The following is a 14,482-nucleotide window of genomic DNA, read 5'->3' as shown; positions in this document are numbered from 1 at the left end:
CTTTATAAAAAGTAATTACCTTGTTCTTGGGAGATATTTTATGGTTTGAAAAAAGGTGATTATGGTGAGGATTTTCAAAATGTATGTTCATTTTCGTTGGTAATAACCTTTCCTTGATAGAGCTGTCATGGTAGCCTGCTATCAATCTGATCCTAGGTGCTTGAATTTTGAATGCTCTGGAGGCTCAGAATTTCTGCCCTTAAGCAATTGACAAATAAAAATGAATCTGAATAGGCATGGAGGACCTATTATACTTAGAATTAAAAATAAACTTATCTAGGAGATGAAAATGAATAGCATTCCACTTACATTTGAAGTAAGGACATCTCAAGGATGATGAAGGATCACTATTTTTCAAAGCCAAAGGATTCCAGGCTAGCTTGCAGTAATTAATAGGACCTAATACATGAAGTGGACAAAATATGATCGATGTTTAATTTCCAGGTCCTCATTCAAAGTTGTATTCCTGGACAACTGGTTGGCTCTCTTCCATGTGGTGATTCAGGGACGCAGGCCTCTTCCCCACTGTGGTTGCACTGCCCCTGTGGCCTCATTGACTGCACCTGGTTGGCACAAGTGGAAAGGTAGCATGAAGAGGCACAGCTACTTCCTTGAAGATTTTGCTCATAAGAGGCAGATGTTCTTTCTGCTCACATTCCATTGGCTAGAACTCAGTCATCAGTTCATACCTAATTACAAAGTAGATGGAGAAATGTGGCTCAGATGAGTGCCCACAAAAAAGAGAAGCAGACTCTGGTGACCAGCCAGCATCCCAGCCATGGAAACTATGTAGGTGAGGGTTTGCAAGTGGTTGACCCACAACCCACATTTGCCCTGCTGGTGTAGTTCCTTTGGCCAGTACAGTGCTTATAGAATTTTTACATTGTAGCAAGCACCAAAAGATGAGGACATTTTGCATAAGATGTGGCCCTCTCAGGTGTGGCCTTTTTTAAAACCTTTGACAGTCTGACAGTGTTAATTCTACATTTCTTTTCTTTCTTTCTTTCTTTCTTTCTTTTTTTTTTTTTTTTTTTGCTGGCACCAAGTGAGACTTTATTTTTAGTTTAATCAGAAGAACTCAAAAAGAATTAAGTGAAAGAGGAGTGACTTGTTCTTAACTGAGTTAGTTTTTGTTTGTTTGTTTTTTGAGACAGAGTCTCACACTATTGTCTAGGCTGGAGTGCAGTGGTGTGATCTCAGCTCACTGCAATCTCTGCCTCCCAGGTTCAAGCGATTCTCCTGCCTCAGCCTCCAAGTAACTGGGATTACAGGCGCCTGCCACCATGCCCGACTAATTTTTTGTACTTTTAGTAGAGACAGGGTTTCACTATGTTGGCCAGGCTGGTCTTGGATGCTTGACCTCGTGATCCACCCACCTTGGCCTCCCAAAGTGCTAGGATTACAGTTGTGAGCCACTGCACCCAGCCAATCCCACATTTCTATTTGCTACTCTAGCCTAAAATTGAACAGCAACTCTACCTTCAAAGGGAGCATGCACTTCTTTTGTTTGCCACAGTTCTGGCTACTTCCTGTCACCCCCCATTCTTACTCTCCAGCCATGAAAGCCAAGTATCATTTGCCATTTATCATCTTACACCAGGGCTCTTCTCTAATTTTCACTAACTGTGCAACTCCAGGATTGGAAACCAGAGCACTGATTAATACCCTTTCTGTCCCTTTCCCTGTCCCTCTCCCTCTTCCTGTTTCTCCTCCTGCCTCCTACTTCCCTTTCTCATTATACAACAGAAGTTAAGGGACACATTTTGCTTTGAAACTGAGGATGAATAAATAATAGTTGGGTTAGTTAAGAAATATTTCAGTTAGTTTATATAATTACAAATGCTACTGGAAGGAAAGAAGACAAAGAGGAAGGCAGGGAGGGAGGGCAGAAAGGAAGGAGGAGAATGAAGGAAACAGTGAAGGGAATGATTCTACGCTTTTGAGAAAAGCTCCTAGATCTCTGCATAAAAATGTAACTGTCTTTTGCATGAATATGTTTCATAACCCCTATTCTCTTTGATCTATAATTTATAATTGCAAATGGGATCTTTATCCTCTAAAACAAAAGGACAGGGATATATGTTTCTTTTTGAGACAATTGTTACTTGGATTCCATACATATCCAAGGTAAACCAGACGGGAAGTGGTAAAAGACGCAAGGTAAAGTGGTGATCTAAGAAAAAAATATTTTCCTTCTGATTGAGAAGGCTGTTCATAGTGATTAATGAAGTCACTGCACTAGCTATGCACTGAGTTGGTTGTCAGGTAGTGACTGGGCACTGGCTCTTCTATTTTGCAAGGAAGTATCAGAGAAAGCCAGAGTCTGGAGGCAACCAGAAATGGACTCATTCATTGACCTGGTAGGAAGAGTCAATGAAGCCATCTCCTTTACAACCCAGAGGCCTGGGAAAAGCAAGCTGATTATTTGTGGTGATTAAAAGAGAAAAACAAATCAGGAACTGGAGCTTGCAATTGCTTTGGATCCAGTTATTGCTTGAGTTGTAAAATGGAGGATACATTCAGGGAAAGCAGTATCTCCAGCTAAGGGGTGTCACTGAGTTAATCCTCTCATCCTGTGTATAGGGGTCTCAATGGCAACACAGTGTTAGCCTTTTGCCATTTACCAAGCCCTGTTGTCAGAGCCCCATTGCAGTAGGTGGTTGGGCATCACTATTGTCATGGGCATCATTGTGCTCAAGGCATCTGAGGCTCTAAAGGTGAAGGCAGTGTTTTCAATCCTCGCTAGGGAGGCATTTAAAAACATGGATTCTAAACTGAAATCTCAAGCCTGTTGTATGAGAATTACAGGGTGGCAGACAGAAGAATCTGAATTTTTGTTAAGTAATCATTACACAGGCAACTTGATGTGGGTCTGACTGTCTGCATCCGAGAACCACCAGCTGAGTGACTGCCTACCGGTAAATAGGTAAGAAGGAGCAGAGCAACAATTCAAACCTAGCTGACTCTTTTACGTCAGATTGAGGTCGTCCTACGTGATCCAAGCTGTGCTCCTAATGTTGGATAACAAAGAAAGCAAGAGAAGAAACTCCTATTTGTTGAGGGCCTGTGGTGCTAAGGCACTTTTTGCATGTTTTATTTCATCCTGTGCTAATACTGTGTGGTGAGTATTTTCAATTCCCATTTTACAGATCAAGGTACTGAGGCTAAGAGAAGTTCAGTCCCATACTTATGGCCTCATGGTTTTATTTTATGGAAGGCTAGAATAAGATTGAAATCCAGACCCTTAGTAGGGTGCTTTTTCCCTACACCAATGTTATGCAAGTATTCCTCTAGATTTTTGCGTTCTCATTCTTACTCTAAATGAAGACTTGTGTAAAACTTAACTTTAAAATTTATGCGTATTGATGAAATTAATAATTATATTAGTAGTAGAGAGAGCAAAATTGAACAGAAGAGGAGGCTTCCATTTTATACTTATAGAGAGCCAAGCTATTGGTCTAATAAGTCATATTCGAAACTTAGTCATCTCCCACCTTGCTTGTCAAAGTGTAGTCCCAGGAGAGCAGAATTTGCATCACCTGGGAGCCTGATAGAAATAGAAGCTATTCAGTGTCGCCCCAGACCTACTGACCCAGAATCTGCATTCTAACAAAATCCCTCGGTGATTCCTATATACATAAAGTTTGAGAAGCACTGTTCTACCCAATAGCTGTTAGAAGCCAGATATCTTACAGAGAAATAAATAGGCTCTTGGTGTTGTCCCTGCCAATGCAAATATATGAAGTGCTGGTTGACAGAGCATGAGCCTTGGCTTCAGCCCAGCAGATGGTTTGTAGATAGAACTATGGGTACCAATATATAAAATAAAATGTTTGAGTTGGTCGCTTTTGTGGAGTTGTTAGTATATTTATTTAACGTATGATGTCACGGTTAAAGAGCTAGAATTGGGTCTGTTTAGCTTAGAACATAAAAACATACAGCAAATCCTTCTTATGTATGGGTGCTTAGCCAGTGTGTTTTGATCATGAAGAGGTTTCTTGTTCAAGCTCGGTGGAGAGAATTTATAAACTGAATTTAAGGGTCTTGTCAGGCCATAGAGTCTATTTTACTTAAATGCGTTTCTTATTTTCTTATACCTTGTTTATTGTTTCTCTGTCATTCATACTCCTTTTGCTGATAACTCTTGGGCAGAATATTTCAATATTCAATGAACATTGAAATGCTAAAAAAAAAAAAAAAACCAAAAAAACCCATATTAACCATTGGTCTTGATAGTTTCTAGGATCTTTGGTTTTTTTTTTTTTTTTTTTTTGTACTTATACAAGGGTTTTTTTTTTTTGTTTTTTTCTTAAGCAATAATTATTGATTTGCTTTTGTGAGGAATGTTCCCAGAGTGTGGCTTCAGATGAATCTGAGCAACAAAAATCACCTTGGCAAGTGATTTTGCATATACTTATATTTTTTGGTCTGAGTAAGAAAAATCTACATTTCACCCAAAGCACACAGGATCTATTTCTGCATCAGCCAGATAATGAGACAGTAATTGGTGTGTAAGCCGTTCATTCTCCAAGTTTTCTCACGGGGCATAATTTGTCTCTTATTTGTCAGGGATGGGTTCTGCGAAACAACACTCCTATTCATGATGGGTAGAGCAAATGTACGAAAACATTATCATAGCTGGGATTAATGGTCCACTATGGATTTATGTCAAGAATGTTAATGATTTGTTTATGAATAAGTGGGCCTGTCGCATGGTGAAACAGTAGCCTGCAGAACTGCTGAATGGACAGTTTGCTTGCAGAGGATTCTTGCAGGAAATAAATACTCTTGCCAGGCCTTTTGCATCTCTTAAGTAGCTACTGTGAATTGACTCTGAGATTTGAAATGGTGGCATTGACCTCCCCAAATCCTGTGATCACTGCTGCTGATCTTGTAACTCTACATGTTTTTGACATAATATGGAGAAAGAATATCTTTTTAGGGTTGAATATAATTTGGGTTTTGTGTGTGTGTGTGTGTGTGTGTAAAAGGTGGTGAGAAAATAATAATTTAATTAAATCTCCCGCTGAGCAAAGTTCCCACGACCTCCACCCACCAGATTGCGTGTTCTTTTTGAAGTATATTTTAATTTGTGGAAGATATGAATTTGCTGCAGGTTTTAACTGGTAGATAAAAATGTTAATTATTGCCAAGTAGAGTCTAGGAAATGAAAAATAAATCAAGATTACTTAGTGAATCATGTATGTATACACATACAGATAGATACAGTGGTAGATAGATGTAAAAATGTATAGTATATGTGTGTATGTGTGTGTGTGTAGTGTGTGTGTGTAGTATGTATGTGTGATTGTGTGTGTGTAGTATGTGTGTGTGTGTCTGTGTAGGTTGGCTGTATAAATGTTTGGGATGCAGTTTAATGATGTGTATTCTAGCTACTTCTTAAACATTTACGTTTTCAGGAAGGATGATGTTGTCTTTCTCTTGAGAGGAAACTTAAAGTTAAATGTTATTCTATTTATGTAAAAAAATTACTTTCTTCTTTTCACTTTGGGATTGAATTAGCATAAATCAGGTTTTTCTTGAATTTCATCCAAAAGGTCTTAAAAACATAAATACCAAAGTCACTTTTTGCAAAGTTCTAGTTCTCATTGTAATCTGAGAAGTTTCACACCGTTAATCTGACCTAGAGAATAGTAGCATTAGGCTCCTGGATAATCAGGAAAAAAAATGTATATTTGTTTAATAACAATAACCTCTGCATTTATTCACTGAAGACCACCCATATCACCCATAATGATTCATTCACTTGATCCTTATAGCAGACCTCACCGTTCTGAGGTTACAAAGCCACAGTTTGAGCCCCGCATCAGGACCATTTGGGTCCAGATCCCGTGATCATTCCATTGTACAGTGTACAGCAGGATCAAAGCCTGTGTGACCTCACCCTTCGTGTTTTCTCCTCTTGTCTAAATTGCCCTCACGATTGTCCAGGAAGGTGGACAAACTAATCCAATGTTATTGAAACAAAATGGTGGGCACAGATGGCCTTGCAGGGATCAGAGAACTCCTTGACAAGATGTGAAAATCTTGCATGAATTTTATGCTTTTGGGGTTTTATCTGATTCTTCGAGAGGTCAGTGAACCCTGCAAAGATCGTTTTACCATATTCCAAGCTATTAAGTTAGTATATGACTAATCATACTAGAGTTGATTAAGATGTGTTTTTTCACCATTATCATTATCATTCTTTGTATGCAGTACACATAATTCTGAAGTTGAGAAATTAATATTCCTAAGTCCTCATTTAAAAGTCACTCTCATTTCTTGTTGGTCATGCTCTGTATAAACTATATTTCCCTCCCCTGATCAGCAGCTCTAGCAATAAACAACAGATAAATAGACTTGACCTCCTCTTGCCATTTTAAAGTTCATTAGCTTTAGAAGAGACCGAGTTCAGGCATGGTGTGTATTGATCAGGGTTCTTCCAGAATTGAGAGGAACAAGTATAGTTTGCCAAATTTTCAGCTGTATTAAATTTCATTTTAATACTGTAATGGACCTCACTAAGGTTTGTTACATTAGACCTATGGGTCTAATAGGTCTAAATAGGTCTAATGGTCTAAACATTAGACTATTACAATAAGGTTCAGTTATCATTAAACAAACAGTTGGATTTGGCATAGAGTTGTCAGCAGAGACACATTAAAATGAAATCTGAAGGTAATGTGTTGAGCATCTACCATGCACAAGGCATTAGTCTCCATGCTTGGAGAAGGAAAGATGTGCAAAGCCTGGGCCAAATGCTTAAGGAGCTGGGTATGTCCCCCTGTGTGTAGATGGTGATCATGACCCACCTGTGTGCCGACTCCTTCGTATTCTGCTGCTCACATTTCCATCCCTTGAATTTTGATACAATACACATTTCAAGGTAAGAACACTTGAGTCTCAATGCTAGATTAGAGTAGTATAGCATACTGTTGGTGGTATAGAAGGTAGATGAAATTATATCATTTATTTTTCTTATAGAGTAAGTCTTCACTTAACATTGTCAATGGATTCTTGGAAACTGTGACTTTAAGTGAAATGATGTATAGCAAAACCATTTTTTTTCCCCCTCATCAATGCTGTAAAGAAAAGTTGGTAAAGAAAACAATGCTGTTTGAGGACCTGCTGTATACTGTTCTGCTTAAAGTTGCAGTTTCCAAGAGCCTATTGATGACATTAGGTGAAGACTTACTACACTGTATTAATATATTTTGGCTTAAGGATTTCCTTCCCCCATCCCCTTGTAGATGTGATTCTAATAATACTGACTGCCAATGAGAGCTGAACACTGATCCTATTACTTTGTAGCCCTACCTTCTATATCAGGAATGTTTCAGTTGGAGTCTATCAACTTCAAGGCCACTGGCTCTCAAGTACTGGTATTCACTAGAATCATCAGGGGTTTTGTTAAAAGTGGAGATGCCTTTCTCCTGCTGAATGATCTTCTTTTGTAACCGGTACCCCAAAGGACTCTGATACTGAATTGGCTGCCTATGTATATGGACTTTATAGAGAGATGAGCAGAAACCCCTGAAACTGTTTCCTAAATTTGAATTGTGCTCATTTTCTGAGGAGAGGATCCATGGTTTTGTTTAGATTTCTAAAGAGGCCTGAAATCCAGAAAGAATTTATGAACCACCGTTCTTAGGATGGAATGAAGGACATTAATGGTAACCATATATCTGTTACTCTGAGCTCCGGAGATAAATGGATTAAATTCACAGCCAGTGTGATGAAATCCTGTTGTAATTGGAACACTATTAAAGTAGACCATTTCCACTTACAAGCTTATAAAAAGTACTGCTTTTGAAATGCCATTTTATGTACTTTGTCAATATTACTTAAAAGTGATAATAATAGTTGATGACCAGGTGACAGGAAGATTTAGTTTATATTATATATGCAGAAGTACATTATTTATGCCTTACCTGAGGCTGGTATGGTGGAATCTGAAAGTATCTTATGAATAGTACATCAGGCAACTGGGACACTCTTGCAATTAGCCATCCCAGTACAATGCTCGTGGAAGTTTTCAGCTCATGCCAAACCCCTTACCTGCCATTCATTTTATAGGATTGGAATGGTAAGCCGGCATTGATAACTCAGGTCAGACATGGTGCAAGTATAAATAAAATAATGATGTTATCAAAGTAATTGACTTGAATGCCAAGAAAAATTCTTTAAGATTCAATGAGAGAAGTGAATAAAAGGCAAATTGATGCCCGCCCTGGATTCATAGCTTCTTCAGTTCCCTAAAACTTCTTGATAATGAGGACGTTTTGCCGAGTAGCGATAAGAACCTCATATTCTTCGGACGTGTTTTGTTACACTTCCAGACAATCAAATTAGTGGGCAGTTTTTCTTTAGGGATTACGTGTGCTTTTCTCTTTAAGAAATGTTTGACAATTGATTCCCAGAATTGCGAGAATTTTCTCTGTGAGTGAAGGAAGACTTAAAAAAAAAATACTTTAAAAACATAATTTAAATACTAGCTTCACTTCTATTTCTTTTCACATAATAGGTGGCAGGAGGAAAGCCCAGGCCTAAAAAATACTGTGGGAGCCATAGGAATGTGACTTTGGCTGGTTGAGACATGAAGAACTTTTATCTTCACAGTCAGAAAGAAAAAATGCCATGGAAGCCAAAGTGAATATGGTTTATTGTAAGGAAAATACAAATAAAAACTTTAGTGAGATATCACCCCACACCTATTGGGAAGCCTACTGATAAGAACAAGAAATAAGTATTGGTGGTGAGAATGTAGAAACATTGGAAACCTTATGCATTGGTGGTGGGAATGTAAACTGATGTGACTGCTGTAGAAAGCAGCATGGCAGTTCCTCAAGAAACTAAAAATAGGGTCACCATATGATCTGGCAATTTCACATCTGGATATGTACACAAAAGAATCGAAAACTGGATCTCAAAGAAATACTGGTATACCCATGTTCATAGCAGTGTTATTTACAATAGCCAAAACATGGAAGCAACCCAGGTATCCATTGACAGGTGAAAGGATAAGCAAAATGTGGTAAATCCATACAGTGGAATACTCTTCAGCCTTCAACAGGAAGGGAATTCTGACGCGTGCTACAACATGGATGAACCTTGAGGGCATTATGCTAAGGGAAATAAAGAAGACAGTCACACACACACAAAATACTGTATGTGTCCACTTTTATGAATTTCTTACAGTGGTCAAAAGCCTAAAGATAGAAAGTGGAATGATGGTATTAGGAGTTAAGGAGAGGGAGAAAACGGGAGTTTTTGTTTAATAAGCATAGCACGCTGGGCGTGGTGGTTCAACCCTGTAATCCCAGCACTTTGGGAAGCCAAGATGGGCAGATCACGAGGTCAGGAGATCAAGACCATGGTGAAACCCCGTCTCTACTAAGAATACAAAAAAATAGCCGGGCGCGGTGGTGGGCACCCGTAGTCCCAGCTACTTGGGAGGCTGAGGCAGGAGAATGGCGTGAACCCAGGAGGCGGAGCTTGCAGTGAGCTGAGATCGCACCACTGCACTCCAGCCTGGGTGACAGAGCAAGACTCCGTCTCAAAAAAAAAAAAAAAAAAAGTAAGCATAGCATTTCAGTTTGGGAAGACGAAGAGTTCTGAAGATGGTTGGTGGTGATAGTTACACAGCAATTTGAATGTGCTTAATACCACTGAATTGTACACTGAAAAATGGTTAAGATATTAAATTTTAAGTTATTTGTATTTTACCATAATAAAATAAATAGAAAAAGGGAAGATGATTTAGAGGGTTTCACACAGTTTTAAAAAATGTCTTTCCTAGTTTTTGTTTTGAACACAGTGGTATTTTCATAATAAGAGCTTTCATAGTATAGAAACGTATCAGAAAGAGAGCAAAACCCAGTTCAGACTCTCCTGTTCATGCACTGGTGTCCATTCTGCATTGTGTTTTCCATACATACATACACAGGCACACCCATGCCTTCACACAGCAGGGAACAGGTGAGGCATTCCCTTTTGTGACCTGCTCATTTGGCTTAGAATGTATCATTTCACATAATTCCATGATAATATGCTTAGTTTTCTATTTGCATATTTAAAGACTGGGAAGGAATGGAAGAGATGATTAAATGTTTCTGTGAAAATCATGTCATTCTAATACTGGAGGTAAATTAGAGCATGAAAAACAAGAGCACTGTGGTTGAAAGCCCTAAATGGAAGAAGATGGAGGTGCTGGGTAAGTGGGAGCTCAGTGGTTGGGAAGAAGACACATTTTCCTTTTCTCCGACAAGCTGCCAGTGTAGTGGGAGTGGCAGATACAGTTGCTCACAATTATGCTACCATGAGATATATGATAACGTGAAGATTTGACCAGCATCTCAACAGCTAACTCAATAGGCTGGGGAGGGTTCCTTTATAGTGGCTAAATGGCACGGGGCCTATATTAATGTTACTTCAGCCACATACTGTTTTCTCAGTGCCTTTTTGGTCAAAGCAAAACAAACCGTTGGGATACACTCCCTACAAGCAATTCTCTATATACATTCACTTGATTGGCTCCTCTAAAGAGTAGAGAAGCAAAGCAATGTGCCTACCTGAGAAGGAATTCTAGTATTAATGGCAAAAACCACAATTACTTTTGCACCAACCAAGTAACTGCTCATATGGCCATGGCCTCCCTTCCTTCTGGACCCCGGATGAGTCAGGGGAGGGCAGCAGCAGAGTCATCACTTAGCTCAGTAGCCTCACAAACGAACCAAATTGCCTTCTCCAAGTTCTCTTAGTGCCGGGACCTGGAACCTGTGCTTCCTTCAGAACAAGGAGAAGGCATGAGTTTCAAGTTGACCTTGATGTGAAATAAAATTATTAGCTATTGTTAAAATTATTAAAAATATCTGTGTATGCACACACATATAATATATGTAGAAACATTTTGTTATTTGGTTTCAAAATTAAATTTCTTTGCTATATGTGTTTCATTATACAGTCAAGCTCTGACTTGCAGAATTCTCAAGTATTGTTGAAAACTGTTGGAATAGATTGGGTTATATATATGTGTGTGTGTGTATGTGTATATATATATATTTATATATATATGTAATTAGATATTTCCCATTTGTCTTGAAGACATATATTCCATAGAACATTAAGCGCTTCCTTTAAATGCAATTATGAAGACAGTTTATAGATTTCATAAATCCAATGCTTCCTAGTTTAAGGAAATATCCTCTAATTCACCTCAGTTTTATTTTATATGTGTTCTTACTATTTGAAAAAGAATAGTTTTGTTCTTTTGCTCTAGCCACCACAGTAAGGCACATTTATTAAAAGTCAGCCATGAGCCAGATACTGCTGTAGGTACTAGAACAGTGGTACCCATCCAACTGTGGTGGAGAATGAGAGAGTTCTTGCTCTCCAGGTGGTGAGACAGCTCTTCCCATGGTAGAAGGCATAAAATAAATATACCAACAAAAATTAAAATCGAATACTGTGTAATATAGTATAATAGAATAACATAACATCAGTTGGTACTAGTATTGGGTAGAAGATTAAATAAAGCAATATGATACTTAGTGGGGGCTGTTTCAGCCCAGGAGAAGGAAGACCTTTCTGAGAAGGTGCTCATTGAAATATGGATGATGATAAGGCGGTTGTCTCAGGCATATTTGGGGTGGGGGTTACATTGCAGGTAGAAGGATCAACACTGGCGAGGGTGTCAGTCTGGGAACAAGCTTAGCCACAGTATCTAGAACATTGTGAGGAAACAGGACAGAGGAGGAAAATGAGGTTAGAAAAGTCAGGAGTTAGACCTTGTTAGCCATGGTAGGGAGTTCGGGATATTATCCCATGAGTGATGGGAAGCTGGTAGTGGATCTTAAAACAGAGTCAACGTTATGTAATCTGATCTTTCAGAAAGAGCATCTCTGACTGTTGTTTTGGAGGACAGATTGTAGTCAACAAGAGTGGATGCAAGGAGGCTGGTTATGAGGCTGTTGCACTTGGTCTAGAGAAGAGATTATGGCTAGAGCACGGGAGAAAGTAAGCAGTGGTTGCATTTGCAATATGTTTTGAATAGAGACCCAATAGGACTTATCAGTAGGTAAAGTGCAAACTCTCAGAGAGAGGAATCAAGTGTGTCTCCTAGAATTTTAGCTGAAACAAATAGCTGAATGGTGGTACCATTTACTGAGATGGGAAGGATTCCAGGGAAGAGATGATGACATGGTTTTTGGAGAAAGAAATGTGTGTTGCATATGGAACATATCAATTTTGAAATCCTGATTCAGATATCTAGTTAAAGATATGAAGAAGGCAATTGTACATGTGAACCTGGATCACAGAGCATAGGTCTCATTTAGGCATATATGTTTGAGAGTTAGTGGAATATAGCTGGAATTCAAAGCAATAGATCAGGAGAGAGTGTGGGCAGAGGACAGAGCTCCTTCTGTACCAGAGACCTTGAAATGTGGACTATCATATCAACTGCTTCTGAGGGTAGATGTTGAGAACAGATAATTGCCTTACAGTTGGTGAATGTTTGAAAGGTATTTGTTACATATATAAATTCCAATTAAATTATGAAGTCTGTGCAAAAACCTCGTGTTTTGTTTTGTATCTTTCTAGTACAATGGGAAAGACAATAAATTTAGGGAAGATTTTTGTATATAGTTTCCAGAAAAATATTTGTTTGAAAAGCTAAGATTGATTTCTCAATGTGCCAATATTTTATAGCCTCCTGTTACTTTAAGCCTGAAAGCTATCAGCAGTTTTGTAATTAGTTGGATTTGCATCAAGAACTCAAAAAAAAATTTGAGTTGTTCGTTTTGCTACCACTAGTTTAAAACTTTAGGTTTTGAGCCAGAATACTAATGTTAAATTGGTTGAGTTTTTTGGAGCATTTTCTTTTTGTTTCTTAATAAGAGAATGAAATGCATTTGAAATGGTTGTAACATAGTCATGAAAGGAATATTATGATGATCCAATAAATATCAACATTCCATTGCTTGAAGAATTTAAAAACATATACAGCCTCTGTAAGGTATTGGTGTCCTCATTCACCATGCTGTGAATCTCAGAAATAAAAGCAAGAGGGATTAATTATATTGCTTTGACTTTAGTAAGGGTTTAGTAAGAAATTTTTACTTTATCCTGGTACCAACTTGTAATTGTTTACCACCCAATGTATAACACTAAACATGCATTATTTCTATAATATAATTTTACTTCATTTGAAGCATATGATAAAAATTTTGTTTTTATCTGCACCTTAAAAAAATAAATATGTGATTTATAGTATGCAATTACGTAAGATAGGTAAAGAATAAACCTGAATTACCGTTTTTAAGTGGTGCTATGTATAATGTATCTTCTCTTTTTGAGTTTATTAGAGTTAGATTAATATGATGATAATGCCAAGTGGTCTTTCACTGGGTAGAACGTGTAATTTCCAGAGTATGCTATAAAACGAAAAATAATGTCAATGTTTTTTCTTCTCTTTAGGAATTTTATTACATTTTTTCTTGCAAAGGTTTTATGTACCATCAATGGTTATGAACTTTGATTTGGGTTCTATCAATTAAGTTGCCACTAGTATTTAGATAATTCAAATTTGTGTGCCTTTATTTCTCAGTTATGGAAAGAGGCTTGTTAGTATCTCATAGTATTATTTGTTATTTCACCTTTGTATTCTAATGTGTTTTTTGTTGACTATTTTGATAGTATGTTATTTGGGGCATAAAAGTGCATGCTTGTTACAGTTTAATTGAAAATTTTGCCCTTTGTCAGCATACAGTGATAAATGTGTTTGCCTTGTGTTTTACAGTTGATATTGTCTTACTTTTTGTCTATATGCTTGTCCATTTATTTTTAGCTCACTTGTATACTAGTGTATCAATGCTACTTACTTACTTTAATGTTCTAATAGTAAGCCTTTAATAAAAGGCGGATCTTTGTCTGCCCTAGGCAATGCATGTAACATACATTCTTTCTAATCCTTACAAAAACATTTAGAGGTAGATAGTATTAGTTCCAGTATGTGGATAAAAGAAGTGAGACCCAAAGCATAAATATGATAAATATGACATGCACAGGATCAAGTAATTAATAATGATGGAGCTGGGGTTTTAAGCCAGGTCTGTCTGATCTCAATTCAAAGTCTGCCCTGCATTCCCTGCGGGCAGTTTCATAAGCAGCATGACACTGAATTACATGTAGCCCAGTTTGAGAAGCTTTAACAAGATAATTTGACTGATTTACATGTATTGTTGTAACTGATGTACTTAGAAACATTTTTATCATCTTATTTTGAGCTTTGTTGTTTTTATGATTTCTTATACTGCATGTTTCAATGAATTGTTTTAAATTTTGTTTTCTCCATTGATTTGGAAAGTATGGATAACTTTAATTTTGTTTTCTCCATTGATTTGGAAAGTATGGAAAGTCTTTAAAGCCACAGATTATTTGTCTTTGAAACATATTTTTGAAAAGGGATAACTTTTAGTCT

General features: G+C 37.6%; 1 protein-coding gene across 4 annotated transcripts in view; it reads left to right on the top strand.

Annotated features, from left to right (window-relative positions):
- LOC105473965 (phosphotyrosine interaction domain containing 1) overlaps positions 1-14,482 on the top strand; it is a 327,251-nt gene that overhangs the window by 135,251 nt on the left and 177,518 nt on the right. Inside the window, exon 1 of one of the 4 annotated variants that reach the window (XM_011728238.3) lies at positions 9,701-10,216. The exons of the other annotated variants lie outside the window; for them this stretch is intronic. The gene's annotated coding sequence lies outside the window, so the exon portion shown is untranslated. Of the gene's footprint in view, positions 1-9,700; positions 10,217-14,482 lie in introns of those variants that run through there. 4 annotated transcript variants of the gene reach the window in all.

The sequence above is a fragment of the Macaca nemestrina genome, chromosome 11, assembly GCF_043159975.1.
Source record: "Macaca nemestrina isolate mMacNem1 chromosome 11, mMacNem.hap1, whole genome shotgun sequence".
Classification (NCBI taxonomy): Eukaryota; Metazoa; Chordata; class Mammalia; order Primates; family Cercopithecidae; genus Macaca; species Macaca nemestrina.
Note: the sequence above shows the minus strand (reverse complement) of the source record. Positions and strands in the feature narration are given on the sequence as shown.